Source organism: Cherax quadricarinatus, chromosome 43, assembly GCF_038502225.1.
Source record: "Cherax quadricarinatus isolate ZL_2023a chromosome 43, ASM3850222v1, whole genome shotgun sequence".
Lineage (NCBI taxonomy): Eukaryota > Metazoa > Arthropoda > Malacostraca > Decapoda > Parastacidae > Cherax > Cherax quadricarinatus.
Genome location: NC_091334.1, coordinates 2,275,307 through 2,290,299, shown reverse-complemented (window position 1 = coordinate 2,290,299; position 14,993 = coordinate 2,275,307). Strand labels below are relative to the sequence as shown.

The following is a 14,993-nucleotide window of genomic DNA, read 5'->3' as shown; positions in this document are numbered from 1 at the left end:
GTCATCAGCAAAGAGCAGCTGTGACAACTCCCACTTTGTGTGTGATTCTTTATCTTTTAACTCCACGCCTCTTGCCAAGACCCTCGCATTTACTTCTCTTACAACCCCATCTATAAATATATTAAACAACCACGGTGACATCACACATCCTTGTCTAAGGCCTACTTTTACTGGGAAAAAATTTCCCTCTTTCCTACATACTCTAACTTGAGCCTCACTATCCTCGTAAAAACTCTTCACTGCTTTCAGTAACCTACCTCCTACACCATACACTTGCAACATCTGCCACATTGCCCCCCTATCCACCCTGTCATACGCCTTTTCCAAATCCATAAATGCCACAAAGACCTCTTTAGCCTTATCTAAATACTGTTCACTTATATGTTTCACTGTAAACACCTGGTCCACACACCCCCTACCTTTCCTAAAGCCTCCTTGTTCATCTGCTATCCTATTCTCCGTCTTACTCTTAATTCTTTCAATTATAACTCTACCATACACTTTACCAGGTACACTCAACAGGCTTATCCCCCTATAATTTTTGCACTCTCTTTTATCCCCTTTGCCTTTATACAAAGGAACTATGCATGCTCTCTGCCAATCCCTAGGTACCTTACCCTCTTCCATACATTTATTAAATAATTGCACCAACCACTCCAAAACTATATCCCCACCTGCTTTTAACATTTCTATCTTTATCCCATCAATCCCGGCTGCCTTACCCCCTTTCATTTTACCTACTGCCTCACGAACTTCCCCCACACTCACAACTGGCTCTTCCTCACTCACATATATATTTTTTTTTTTTTCAACAAGTTGGTCGTCTCCCACCGAGGCAGGGTGACCCAAAAAAGAAAGAAAATCCCCAAAAAGAAAATACTTTCATCATCATTCAACACTTTCACCACACTCACACATTATCACTGCTTTTGCAGAGGTGCTCAGAATACAACAGTTTAGAAGCATATACGTATAAAGATACACAACACATCCCTCTAAACTGCCAATATCCCAAACCCCTCCTTTAAAGTGCAGGCATTGTACTTCCCATTTCCAGGACTCAAGTCCGACTATAAGAAAATAACCAGTTTCCCTGAATCCCTTCACTAAATATTATCCTGCTCACACTCCAACAGATCGTCAGGTCCCAAGTATCATTCGTCTCCATTCACTCCTATCTAACACTCTCATGCACGCTTGCTGGAAGTCCAAGCCCCTCGCCCACAAAACCTCCTTTACCCCCTCTTTCCAACCCTTTCGAGGACGACCCCTACCCCTCTTTCCTTCCCCTACAGATTTATATGCTTTCCATGTCATTCTACTTTGATCCATTCTCTCTAAATGACCAAACCACCTCAACAACCCCTCTTCTGCCCTCTGACTAATGCTTTTATTAACTCCACACCTTCTCCTAATTTCCACACTCCGAATTTTCTGCATAATATTTACACCACACATTGCCCTTAGACAGGACATCTCCACTGCCTCCGTCTCCTCGCTGCTGCATTTACCACCCAAGCTTCACATCCATATAAGAGTGTTGGTACTACTATACTTTCATACATTCCCTTCTTTGCCTCCATAGATAACGATTTTTGACTCCACATATACCTCAACGCACCACTCGCCATTTTTCCCTCATCAATTCTATGATTAACCTCATCCTTCATAAATCCATCCGCCGACACGTCAACTCCCAAGTATCTGAAAACTTTCACTTCTTCCATACTCCTCCTCCCCAATTTGATATCCAATTTTTCTTTATCTAAATCATTTGATACCCTCATCACCTTACTCTTTTCTATGTTCACTTTCAACTTTCTACCTTTACACACATTCTCAAACTCATCCACTAACCTTTGCAATTTTTCTTTAGACTCTCCCATAAGCACAGTATCATCAGCAAAAAGTAACTGTGTTAATTCCCATTTTGAATTTGATTCCCCATAATTTAATCCCACCCCTCTCCCGAACACCCTAGCATTTACTTCTTTTATAACCCCATCTATAAATATATTAAATAACCATGGTGACATTACACATCCCTGTCTAAGACCTACTTTTACCGGGAAGTATTCTCCCTCTCTTCTACACACCCTAACCTGAGCCTCACTATCCTCATAAAAGCTCTTTACAGCATTTAGTAACTTACCACCTATTCCATAAACTTGCAACATCTGCCACATTGCTCCTCTATCCACTCTATCATATGCCTTTTCTAAATCCATAAATGCAATAAAAACTTCCCTACCTTTATCTAAATACTGTTCACATATATGTTCACATATATGCGCAGTGTTGACGTGTACTTGGCTCTGTGAAGACCTGTTTGCGCGCTCTCTAGAATTGAAGCAAGATGCCCTCCATCGAGCAACTTTACCAACAGCTTAAGGAAGAATTGAGGTTGGCAAATATGGAAATTAGGCGACTGACCGAGGAAAACAAAAAGATTCGGAGTAGTCCTCCTGTTTTGAGTCCTCAGGTCAAGAAGGGAAACTGGTCAGTGGCTGGACAGCAGGGAAAGAAGTTGACGATCAAGAAGATGAATGGAAAGGTAGAAACGATGAAGAAGAAAGAGACTGCCGTGGAAACTGTTGTGGAAACATCCAATACATTCTCAGTGCTACCCGACGAATGTGAGTCGACTACTGGGAACGACACGACGAAAGACATTAAGGAAGGTAAGAATATTGTTGTTGTTGGGGATAGCCAAGTTAGGTATATGGATAGGGCATTCTGCTTGAAGGACAGGAGTAGGAGACAGAGAGTTTGCTTTCCTGGGGCTGGGATGGAGGATATTGTTAGCCGTCTGGATGACATCATGAGAGGTAATGGGAGCAATCCTATTATCTGTCTCAGTGCTGGTGGCAACGATGTTGGCAGACGTAGGAGTGAGGACCTGATTAGCAGGTATAGGTCAGCAATAGAAATAATTAGAAGTAAGGGTGGGAACCCTCTCATATGTGGTATTTTGCCGAGGAGGGAAGTTGGAAATGAATGGTTGTCCAGGGCAATTGGTGTCAATTGCTGGCTGGACAAATACTGTAAGGAAAATGCGGTAACATTCATTGACAACTGGGACCTCTTCTATGGCAGAAATGACATGTATGCTAGGGATGGGGTTCACTTATCTAGGTGTGGGGTGGGAGCACTGGCAACTGCAGTGGAGGGAGCAGTTAGGACTTTAAACTAGGAATAGTTAGTGGTATGGGTTTTGGCAGGAAAACAGTGAAGTCCCAGTGTAGTAATATTACGAGTTCTAGGGGAACTAGTAATAATAAGAACGAGATAGATATTGAAAAGCCAGGGACCTTGGGAGATAAGGACAGTAATAGGTTTAGTAGAAAAATAGAAATGAGCAGGAAGGGTAAAGAGAAAGGAGAGTCTTTCAATGTTTATTATGCTAATTGCCGTAGTGCTAGGAATAAGATGGACGAGTTGAGATTAGTTGCTAGTGTAGGTAACATTGATGTATTTGCCTTAACTGAGACGTGGTTTAATTCAAAAAGTCGGGACATGCCTGCGGAATGTCATATTCAGGGTTTTAAATTGTTCCAAGAAGATAGAAGTATTGGGAGGGGGGGGTGGGGTGGCATTGTATGTCCGAGATCGCTTGAACTGTTGCATAAAAACGGGTATTAAGTCTGAAGTAACACATACAGAGTCTGTTTGGATAGAATTTTCAGAGGGGCATGAAAAACTGATTTTAGGAGTGATATACCGTCCCCCAAACTTAGATAGGGACCAAGGGAAACTACTATGGGAGGAAATTGTTAAGGCCACAAGGCACGATAATGTAGTAATTCTAGGAGACTTTAACTTTAGTCATGTTGATTGGAATTTCTTGACTGGGAATTTAGAATCATACGACTTCTTAGAAGTATTTCAGGATTGTTTTTTGAAGCAGTTTGTGACAGAACCTACAAGGGGAAATAACCTGCTTGACTTAGTTATGGCAAACAATGAATCCCTTGTTAATAATTTAGAAATTTCAGAGGAACTGGGTGCTAGCGACCACAAATCAATTACATTTAGCATTGAATGGAAGTACGATAGTAGCGATAACTCAGTAACAGTCCCAGATTTTCGCTTAGCAGATTACGATGGGCTTAGAGAACACTTATCATCTGTTGACTGGGGTAACGAAGAGAGCTATCAATATGACAGTTTTCTGAACACTATACATGCTGCTCAAAGAGCGTTTATCCCATATAAAGAAATTAGATCAAATAGAAATGACCCAAAATGGATGAATAATAGGCTCAAATATCTACTAGGGCATAAGAAAGAAATTTATAGGCGTATCAAAAGAGGTGAGGGTCATCTTATGAATCAGTATATTGACATTAAGAGGGACATTAAAAAGGGGATAAGAAAAGCTAAAAGGGACTATGAAATTAAAGTTGCTAGGGATTCTAAAACTAACCCAAAAAGTTTTTTCCAGGTCTATAGAACAAAAGTTAGAGATAAGATAGGTCCCCTTAAAAATAACTATGGGCACCTTACTGACAAAGAGAATGAAATGTGCTTGATTTTAAATAATTATTTTCTCTCAGTTTTTACACAGGAAGACACTAACAATATTCCAGTAATTAATTTTTACAGTGGGCTAGAAGAAGATAAATTATGTAACATCACAGTCACTAGTGAAATGGTTGTGAAGCAGATAGACAGACTGAAGCAAAATAAGTCGCCGGGTCCTGATGAGGTTTTTTCAAGGGTTCTTAAGGAATGCAAAATGGAACTCTGTGAACCATTAACTAATATTTTTAATTTATCTCTTCAAACAGGTGTAGTGTCTGATATGTGGAAGATGGCTAATGTAATTCCTATTTTTAAAACAGGGGACAAGTCGTTACCGTCAAATTACCGCCCAATAAGCCTGACCTCAATTGTAGGCAAATTGCTAGAGTCAATTATAGCTGAGATTATAAGAAGCCATCTCGATAAGCATAGTTTGATTAATGATACTCAGCATGGATTCACAAGAGGCCGGTCTTGTCTAACTAATTTATTAACTTTCTTCAGTAAAGCTTTTGAGGCTGTTGACCACAATAAAGAATTTGATATTATTTACTTAGATTTTAGTAAGGCTTTTGATAGAGTTCCGCACCATAGACTGTTAAAGAAAGTGGCAGCTCATGGCATTGGGGGAAAAGTGCTCTCGTGGATCGAGTCATGGCTCACTGACAGGAAGCAGAGAGTGTCCATAAATGGGGTTAAGTCCGAGTGGGGATCTGTAACAAGTGGCGTTCCACAGGGATCAGTCTTGGGCCCGTTGTTGTTTATAATATATATCAATGATCTTGATGAGGGAATTACTAGTGATATGAGCAAATTCGCCGATGACACAAAGATAGGTAGGATAATTGATTCAAACGTAGATGTTATGGAACTTCAGGAGGATTTAAACAAACTCTATTCTTGGTCAGAAAAGTGGCAGATGCAGTTCAATGTAGATAAATGCAAGGTTCTGAAGCTTGGGAGTGCCCATAACCCTAGTACTTATAAGTTAAATGATGTAGAACTTAGCCATACAGATTGCGAAAAGGACTTGGGGGTTATGGTGAGCAGCAACCTTAAACCAAGACAGCAATGCCTAAGCGTACGTAATAAGGCAAATAGATTACTGGGATTTATATCAAGAAGTGTAAGCAACAGAAGTCCAGAGGTCATACTGCAGCTTTATACATCATTAGTAAGGCCTCACCTAGATTATGCAGCTCAATTCTGGTCTCCGTATTACAAAATGGACATAAATTCGTTAGAAAACATTCAGCGTAGGATGACTAAATTAATACATAGCATTAGAAATCTTCCTTATGAAGAAAGATTGAAGACTCTTAAGTTACATTCACTTGTTAGACGAAGAATGAGGGGAGACCTGATCGAAGTGTATAAGTGGAAGATAGGTATTAATAAAGGGGATATTAATAAGGTCTTGAGGATGTCTCTCCAAGAGAGAACCCGCAGTAATGGATTTAAATTGGATAAGTTTAGAGTTAGAAAGGACATAGGAAAGTATTGGTTTGGAAATAGGGTTGTTGATGAGTGGAACAGTCTACCTAGTTGGGTTATTGAGGCTGGGACTTTGGGTAGTTTCAAATCTAGGTTGGATAAGTACATGAGTGGGAGGGGTTGGATTTGAGTGGGACTTTCACATCAGAGCTTATTTCTTGGATGGCATTGAAGATTGGGTTGGGCAGTTGTTTTGTTAGTGGGATGAATTGTAAAGGACCTGCCTAGTATGGGCCAGCAGGCCTCCTGCAGTGTTCCTCCTTTCTTATGTTCTTATGTTCTATGTTCAATGTAAACACTTGATCTACACATCCCCTACCCACTCTGAAGCCTCCTTGCTCATCCGCAATTCTACATTCTGTCTTACCTCTAATTCTTTCAATTATAACTCTACCGTATACTTTTCCTGGTATACTCAGTAAACTTATTCCTCTATAATTTTTACAATCTCTTTTGTCCCCTTTCCCTTTATATAAAGGGACTATACATGCTCTCCGCCAATCCCTAGGTACCTTCCCCTCTTTCATACATTTATTAAACAAAAGTACCAACCACTCCAACACTATATCCCCCCCTGCTTTTAACATTTCTGTCATTATCCCATCAGTTCCAGCTGCTTTACCCCCTTTCATTCTACGTAATGCCTCACGTACCTCCACCACACTTACATTCTGCTCTTCTTCACTCCTAAAAGATGGTATACCTCCCTGGCCAGTGCATGAAATTACCGCCTCCCTTTCTTCCTCAACATTTAAAAGTTCCTCAAAATATTCTCGCCATCTACCTAATACCTCCCTCTCCCCATCTACTAACTCCCCTACTCTGTTTTTAATGGACAAATCCATACTTTCCCTAGGCTTTCTTAACTTGTTTAACTCACTCCAAAATTTTTTCTTATTTTCATTAAAATTTCTTGACAGTGCCTCTCCCACTCTTTCATCTGCTCTTCTTTTGCACTCTCTCACCACTCTCTTCACCTTTCTTTTACTCTCCATATACTCTGCTCTTCTTGTAACACTTCTGCTTTGTAAAAAAATCTCGTAAGCTACCTTTTTCTCTTTTATCACACCCTTTACTTCATCATTCCACCAATCACACCTCTTTCCTCCTGCCCCCACCCTCCTATAACCACAAACTTCTGCCCGACATTCTAATACTGCATTTTTAAAACTATTCCAACCCTCTTCAACCCCCCCACTACTCATCTTTGCACTAGCCCACCTTTCTGCCAATAATCGCTTATATCTCGCCCGAACTTCCTCCTCCCTTAGTTTATACACTTTCACCTCCATCTTACTTGTTGTTGCCACCTTCCTCTTTTCCCATCTACCTCTTATTCTAACTGTAGCTACAACTAAATTATGATCTGATATATCAGTTGCCCCTCTATAAACATGTACATCCTGGAGCCTACCCATCAACCTTTTATCCACCAATACATAATCTAACAAACTACGTACTTTCATTACGTGCTACATCATACCTTGTATATTTATTTATCCTCTTTTTCATAAAATATGTATTACTTATTACCAAATTTCTTTCTAAACATAGCTCAATTAAAGGCTCCCCATTTACATTTACCCCTGGCACCCCAAATTTACCTACTACTCCCTCCATAACATTTTTACCCACTTTAGCATTGAAATCCCCAACCACCATTACTCTCACACTTGATTCAAAACTCCCCACGCATTCACTCAACATTTCCCAGAATCTCTCTCTCTCCTCTACACTTCTCTCTTCTCCAGGTGCATATACGCTTACTATAACCCACTTTTCACATCCAATCTTTATTTTACTCCACATAATCCTTGAATTTATGCATTTGTAGTCCCTCTTTTCCTGCCATAGCTTATCCTTCAACATTATTGCTACTCCTTCTTTAGCTCTAACTCTATTTGAAACCCCTGACCTAATCCCATTTATTCCTCTCCATTGAAACTCTCCCACCCCCTTCAGCTTTGTTTCACTTAAAGCCAGGACATCCAGTTTCTTCTCATTCATAACATCCACAATCATCTCTTTCTTATCATCTGCACAACATCCACGCACATTCAGACTTCCCACTTTGACAATTTTCTTCTTCTTATTCTTTTTAGTAATCTTTACAGGAAAAGGGGTTACTAGCCCATTGTTCCCGGCATTTTTGTTGACTTTTACAACACGCATGGCTTACGGAGGAAAGATTCTTATTCCACTTCCCCATGGATATAAAAGGAAAAGTAATAAGACCAAGAACTATTAAGATAAAATCAAAGAAAACTCAGATGAGTGTGTATAAATAAACATGTACATGTATGTGTAGTGTGACCTAAGTGTAAGTAGAAGTAGCAAGACGTACCTGTAATCTTGCATATATATATATATATATATATATATATATATATTTTATTTTTTTTTATTATCACACTGGCCGATTCCCACCAAGGCAGGGTGGCCCGAAAAAGAAAAACTTTCACCATCATTCACTCCATCACTGTCTTGCCAGAAGGGTGCTTTACACTACAGTTTTTAAACTGCAACATTAACACCCCTCCTTCAGAGTGCAGGCACTGTACTTCCCATCTCCAGGACTCAAGTCCGGCCTGCCGGTTTCCCTGAACCCCTTCATAAATGTTACTTTGCTCACACTCCAACAGCACGTCAAGTATTAAAAACCATTTGTCTCCATTCACTCCTATCAAACACGCTCATGCATACCTGCTGGAAGTCCAAGCCCCTCGCACACAAAACCTCCTTTACCCCCTCTCTCCAACCTTTCCTAGGCCGACCCCTACCCCGCCTTCCTTCCGCTACAGACTGATACACTCTTGAAGTCATTCTGTTTCGCTCCATTCTCTCTACATGTCCGAACCACCTCAACAACCCTTCCTCAGCCCTCTGGACAACAGTTTTGGTAATCCCGCACCTCCTCCTAACTTCCAAACTACGAATTCTCTGCATTATATTCACACCACACATTGCCCTCAGACATGACATCTCCACTGCCTCCAGCCTTCTCCTCGCTGCAACATTCATCACCCATGCTTCACACCCATATAAGAGCATTGGTAAAACTATACTCTCATACATTCCCCTCTTTGCCTCCAAGGACAAAGTTCTTTGTTTCCACAGACTCCTAAGTGCACCACTCACTCTTTTTCCCTCATCAATTCTATGATTCACCTCATCTTTCATAGACCCATCCGCTGACACGTCCACTCCCAAATATCTGAATACATTCACCTCCTCCATACTCTCTCCCTCCAATCTGATATTCAGTCTTTCATCACCTAATCTTTTTGTTATCCTCATAACCTTACTCTTTCCTGTATTCACCTTTAATTTTCTTCTTTTGCACACCCTACCAAATTCATCCACCAATCTCTGCAACTTCTCTTCAGAATCTCCCAAGAGCACAGTGTCATCAGCAAAGAGCAGCTGTGACAACTCCCACTTTGTGTGTGATTCTTTATCTTTTAACTCCACGCCTCTTGTCAAGACCCTCGCATTTACTTCTCTTACAACCCCATCTATAAATATATTAAACAACCACGGTGACATCACACATCCTTGTCTAAGGCCTACTTTTACTGGGAAATAATTTCCCTCTTTCCTACATACTCTAACTTGATCCTCACTATCCTCGTAAAAACTCTTCACTGCTTTCAGTAACCTACCTCCTACACCATACACTTGCAACATCTGCCACATTGCCCCCCTATCCACCCTGTCATATGCCTTTTCCAAATCCATAAATGCCACAAAGACCTCTTTAGCCTTATCTAAATACTGTTCACTTATATGTTTCACTGTAAACACCTGGTCCACACACCCCCTACCTTTCCTAAAGCCTCCTTGTTCATCTGCTATCCTATTCTCCGTCTTACTCTTAATTCTTTCAATAATAACTCTACCATACACTTTACCAGGTATACTCAACAGACTTATCCCCCTATAATTTTTACACTCTCTTTTATCCCCTTTGCCTTTATACAAAGGAACTATGCATGCTCTCTGCCAATCCCTAGGTACCTTACCCTCTTCCATACATTTATTAAATAATTGCACCAACAACTCCAAAACTATATCCCCACCTGCTTTTAACATTTCTATCTTTATCCCATCAATCCCGGCTGCCTTACCCCCTTTAATTTTACCTACTGCCTCACGAACTTCCCCCACACTCACAACTGGCTCTTCCTCACTCCTACAAGATGTTATTCCTCCTTGCCCTATACACGAAATCACAGCTTCCCTATCTTCATCAACATTTAACAATTCCTCAAAATATTCCCTCCATCTTCCCAATACCTCTAACTCTCCATTTAATAACTCTCCTCTCCTATTTTTAACTGACAAATCCATTTGTTCTCTAGGCTTTCTTAACTTGTTAATCTCACTCCAAAACTTTTTCTTATTTTCAACCAAATTTGTTGATAACATCTCACCCACTCTCTCATTTGCTCTCTTTTTACATTGCTTCACCACTCTCTTAACCTCTCTCTTTTTCTCCATATACTCTTCCCTCCTTGCATCACTTCTACTTTGTAAAAACTTCTCATATGCTAACATTTTCTCCCTTACTACTCTCTTTACATCATCATTCCACCAATCGCTCCTCTTCCCTCCCGCACCCACTTTCCTGTAACCACAAACTTCTGCTGAACACTCTAACACTACATTTTTAAACCTACCCCATACCTCTTCGACCCCATTGCCTATGCTCTCATTAGCCCATCTATCCTCCAATAGCTGTTTATATCTTTCCCTAACTGCCTCCTCTTTTAGTTTATAAACCTTCACCTCTCTCTTCCCTGAAGCTTCTATTCTCCTTGTATCCCATCTACCTTTTACTCTCAGTGTAGCTACAACTAGAAAGTGATCTGATATATCTGTGGCCCCTCTATAAACATGTACATCCTGAAGTCTACTCAACAGTCTTTTATCTACCAATACATAATCCAACAAACTACTGTCATTTCGCCCTACATCATATCTTGTATACTTATTTATCCTCTTTTTCTTAAAATATGTATTACCTATAACTAAACCCCTTTCTATACAAAGTTCAATCAAAGGGCTCCCATTATCATTTACACCTGGCACCCCAAACTTACCTACCACACCCTCTCTAAAAGTTTCTCCTACTTTAGCATTCAGGTCCCCTACCACAATTACTCTCTCACTTGGTTCAAAGGCTCCTATACATTCACTTAACATCTCCCAAAATCTCTCTCTCTCCTCTGCATTCCTCTCTTCTCCAGGTGCATACACGCTTATTATGACCCACTTCTCGCATCCAACCTTTACTTTAATCCACATAATTCTTGAATTTACACATTCATATTCTCTTTTCTCCTTCCATAACTGATCATTTAACATTACTGCTACCCCTTCCTTTGCTCTAACTCTCTCAGATACTCCAGATTTAATCCCATTTATTTCCCCCCACTGAAACTCTCCTACCCCCTTCAGCTTTGTTTCGCTTAGGGCCAGGACATCCAACTTCTTTTCATTCATAACATCAGCAATCATCTGTTTCTTGTCATCCGCACTACATCCACGCACATTTAAGCATCCCAGTTTTATAAAGTTTTTCTTCTTCTCTTTTTTAGTAAGTGTCTACAGGAGAAGGGGTTACTAGCCCATTGCTCCCGGCATTTTAGTCGCCTCATACGACACGCATGGCTTACGGAGGAAAGATTCTTTTCCACTTCCCCATATATATATATATATATATACACACACATATATATATATATATATATATATATATATATATATATATATATATATATACATATATATATATTCTACATTTAAGTTAATGTCTAATGTAAAAGTCTCTAGCTATTAAATTCTTACTTTCAATAAAGTTTTAATAAGATACAAAATTCCTCACATTGTAAGGTCAGTGTTTTTTTTTCTCAGAAAAATCGGCCCTCTCATTTGGATCCGAAGAGAAACACTGGCACCTAGAGCAGATGGTTATGCCCATTCATTTAGGTCAGTCCGCCAGTAATTAACAAATAAGAATCCCGTTAGTGGAGAAACGGTAATGCTAATGCTCTTTAAACAACCGAAAATTCTGCCGTCGGGCCCCCCCCAAACTTTGTTCCTAGATCTGCCCTTGGACAGGAACGCCCCTTTGTAAAGCCATGCTGAGATTCATTGATCAATTTATGCCTTTCGAGATGGCTACGGATTGCTTCAGCAATTATTGATTCCATAAATTTTCCCACTATGGAGGTAAGGCTTATTGGTCTATAGTTCGAAGCTAAGGACCTGTCATCTGCCTTGTAAATAGGTATTACATTTGCCATTTTCCACTTGTCAGGCACTATGCCAGTTTGTAGTGATACATTGAAAAGATTAGCCAAGGGTATGCTAAGTTCCTCTTTACATTCCTTTAACACCCTTGCAAACAGTTCATCAGGGCCTGGGGATTTGTTAGGTTTTAACCCTTTGACTGTCGTGGCCATATATATACGTCTTACGAGGTACCGTGTTTGACGAATATATATACTCAAATTCTAGCGGCTTCAAATCAAACAGGAGAAAGCTGGTAGGCCCACATGTGAGAGAATGGGTATGTGTGGTCAGTGTGCACCATATAAAAAAAATCCTGGAGCACGCAGTGCATAATGAGAAAAAAAACTCCGACCGTTTCTTTTAATTAAAATGCCGACTTTGTGGTCTATTTTCGTATAGTATTTATGGTTGTATTCTCGTTTTCTTGGTCTCGTTTGATAGAATGGAAAACATATTATAGAAATAGATGTGATTTTGATTGATTTTCCTATAAAAAGAACCTAGAAATGGAGCTCAAAGTATGGGAAATGTTTGATTTTTGCCAATGTTCAAAAGTAAACAAATGATGCCATTGTCCAATAAATGTCCAACTAGCCCTTCTGATATGCAGTCATGAATGGGTTGATGTTATTTATACAATTATTACAGTATTGCAGTAGTCTGCATAATAGTAAGTCTTCTATTTTTTGTTTGAATAAAAATTCAAAATAGAAAGCAAGAGTAATATCAGAGGGGCCTGGAGACATGACTGATGAGCAAAGAAAATGTTATTTTAGAGCCAGGAATGTCTGCATTGTTCATTCTGGACCTTATTTTGAAATTGTCATATTTTTTAGTTTTCGTGAAATTGGCCAAATTGCAAATTTCTGACCACATTATTAGGTAGTTCAAATCGGTAAATGGGCAGTTTCTTGTACTCAATCGATAGAAAAAATGGAGTTCTAAAGAGATAGCTATGAGTTTGGGCAACTGGAACAATGAAATTAGCCGAAAATAAGGCTCAAAATGGGCGAAATCGCCGATTTGTAAACAGCGCCGAAGTCGCTAACTTCGCGAGAGCATAATTCCGTCAGTTTTCCATCAAATTTCGTTTTTTTGGTGTCATTACAATCGGGAAAAGATTCTCTATCATTTCATAAGAAAAAATAATTTTTTTTTTTTTTTTAAATTTTGCGACGCCAGGAGACACCTCAGGATAGGGGGTTGCGACAGTCAAAGGGTTAATTTCTCTATTTGTCTGAGGACCATGTTACTAGTTACCGCAATCGTGCATAGTTTATTATCGTCCTGTTCTTCATAATCTATTTCTGGAATTTCGATAGTATCTTCCTGAGTAAAAACTGAGAGGAAGTAAGAATTGAAAATTTCACACATTTCCTTATCACTGCCAGTGATTTGACCTGAGTTACTCTTAAGTGGGCCTATCTTGTCCCTAATCTTACCTCTGTATACCTGAAAGAACCCTTTTGGGTTAGTCTTCGAATCCTTTGCGACCTGAGCCTCATAATCCTTTTTGCTTTTCATATTCTTATTCACTTTCTTTACCACAGGGGTGCCACTAGCAAGTTTCTTTGGGCCCATGGTAGCTTATTTCACAGTCCCACAAGCACCAAACACATTTAATTAATTGTAAAATGTTTGAATGAGACCGCAGGATAGTGTTCACTCAAGCATCAACAAAGCCAGACTGGCTCACAGCGCCTGCGCGGGGACGCGGACAGAGTGGGCTGACGGACAGGTCCAGTACCCGGCGGTTCAAAAATAGGGGTGAGTTCGATAATAGGGACAAAGTTGGTTCAAAAAAAAAAAGGTCGATTTTTGAAGAGTTTGATAAGCGATACGTTCGAAATTTGAGGCTCCACTGTACTTCCCATGCTGAGGGTAAGAAGGGTTTACTTTCCTACCTGTGGTATGATAAACTGGATAAAGTACAGTGGACCCTCAGTTATCGGCCATTCCAGATATCGGACAATTTTTGGCTGAAATTCTATTCCAGTTATCGGCTGTTATTTCGGTTATCAGCCATACTGGACGCATCCACCCACCACTCCGTCACGTTCCTGAATCAGTTTGGCTGTGTTTCTGGGCGAGTGAGGAAGCCTCCGTGCATTCATTCAAACATTTCGCTATGATCCATTGTTTTTTATGGCTACTGGTTGAGTGCAACTGCAAATAAGCAACCATGGGCCCAAAGGAAGTTCCTAGTAAAGTTCCTTTGGTAAGGAAAGTGAGAAAAATGATAGAATTCAAGGCAGGCAGGCATAGAGGCAAAGAGTGTAGGAGGCATGCAGGGAGTGTAGCAGGAAGGCAGGGAGTGTAGCAGGCATGCAGGGAGTGTAGCAGGCATGCAGGGAGTGAGGCAGGAATGCAGGGAGTGAGGCAGGAAGGCAGGGAGTGTAGTAGGCATGCAGGGAGTGTAGCAGACATGCAGGGAGTGTAGCAGACATGCAGGGAGTGTAGCAGACATGCAGGAAGTGGACAGTTTTTTTGTGCGACAGGGGTGCAGTGACTCTCAAGCTGGTCCTAGTGGCAGTAACAGACAAAGAAGGGAAGTAACCCCTCCTCGCCTACTTCCATATTCCAACAAGAGTCTTCAATTAAGGTATGTAATGCTTATTTATTAGTAAAATAGGTGCTTTATATTTCTTTCTCATTGTTTTGTGTATGTAAAACTATAG

At 40.2% G+C, this 14,993-nt stretch overlaps 1 protein-coding gene across 5 annotated transcripts in view; it reads right to left on the bottom strand.

The window, feature by feature from the left end:
• Window positions 1-14,993, bottom strand: part of LOC128694359 (transmembrane protein 62) — a 374,754-nt gene that overhangs the window by 238,219 nt on the left and 121,542 nt on the right. The window lies entirely within an intron of this gene.